The 1,032-nt window shown below is 43.9% G+C and overlaps 1 pseudogene; it reads right to left on the reverse strand.

Moving 5' to 3' along the window:
* Positions 1–272: 272 nt before the first annotated feature.
* Positions 273–389, reverse strand: LOC126095923 (5S ribosomal RNA; annotated as a pseudogene).
* Positions 390–1,032: the final 643 nt, after the last annotated feature.

A 1,032-nucleotide genomic window follows, 5' to 3' on the forward strand; every position in this document is an offset into this window, starting at 1 on the left:
CCATATGCTCAAGAAATTATATCTTTCTATCCTGTTAATAATATTTTGTTTGTAGAAGACATTAATAAAAGCACTCCGTCTTTAGGCCACAAATGGCCCACCGGGACCATCCGACCGCCGTGTCAGCCTCAACTGAGGATGCGGATAGGAGGGGCGTGTGGCCAGCACACCGCTCTCCCGGTCGTTATGATGGTTTTCTTTGACCGGAGACTCTACTATTCGGTCGAGTAGCTCCTCAATTGGCACCACAAGGCTGAGTGCACCCCGAAAAATGGCAACAACGCATGGCGGCCGGATGGTCACCCATCCAAGTGCCGGCCACGCCCGACAGTGCTTAACTTCGGTGATCTGACGGGAACCGGTGTATCCACTGCAGCAAGGCCGTTGCCAGAAGACATTAATAAGAGGAGGGATATTTTGACAGTTCAGAAGCAGATAAGATGTGTTTTTAAATTTTAAGGCTGGTCCGTTAGTGCAAAACCAGATCATAACCCAAACAATAACGTAATTCTATTTTACCTGTTGATGCTTCTGTGCCCGGTTTGACAATGATATCTGTGTTAACTGCAAGAAAAACTTATTCTGTCTCCTAATCCTAATAAAATGTTTGACTACTAACACAGAGCAAGAATAGTAACGGGCAAAGGATCGAATCCGCTGAAACGCCCGTTCTGCCTATGAAGACGATATGCCGTCCGTATTTGCGTTACTGAGACATCGTCGTTTAAACTTTCGCTCCCCACTTTATTAAACAGCAACTAATCCTAGTATGTACTGAAGCATACATACAATAACTACCTTCCATCTACATGACTAATCTGCAGAATTAAGTGCTTGGCACATTGTTCATGGAACCATTTTCACACCAATTTTCTAGCATTCTACTCTTCAACAGCACGTGTGGAAAACGAACACTTAAATCTCTCCCTGCGAGCTCTGATTTCCTTTACTTTATTATGAGAATCATTTCTTCCTATGTAGGTGGGAGTCCTTAAAATATTCTCGTATTCGGGGGAGAAAGTTAGTGACTAA

The sequence above is a fragment of the Schistocerca cancellata genome, chromosome 8, assembly GCF_023864275.1.
Source record: "Schistocerca cancellata isolate TAMUIC-IGC-003103 chromosome 8, iqSchCanc2.1, whole genome shotgun sequence".
Taxonomy (NCBI): Eukaryota; Metazoa; Arthropoda; class Insecta; order Orthoptera; family Acrididae; genus Schistocerca; species Schistocerca cancellata.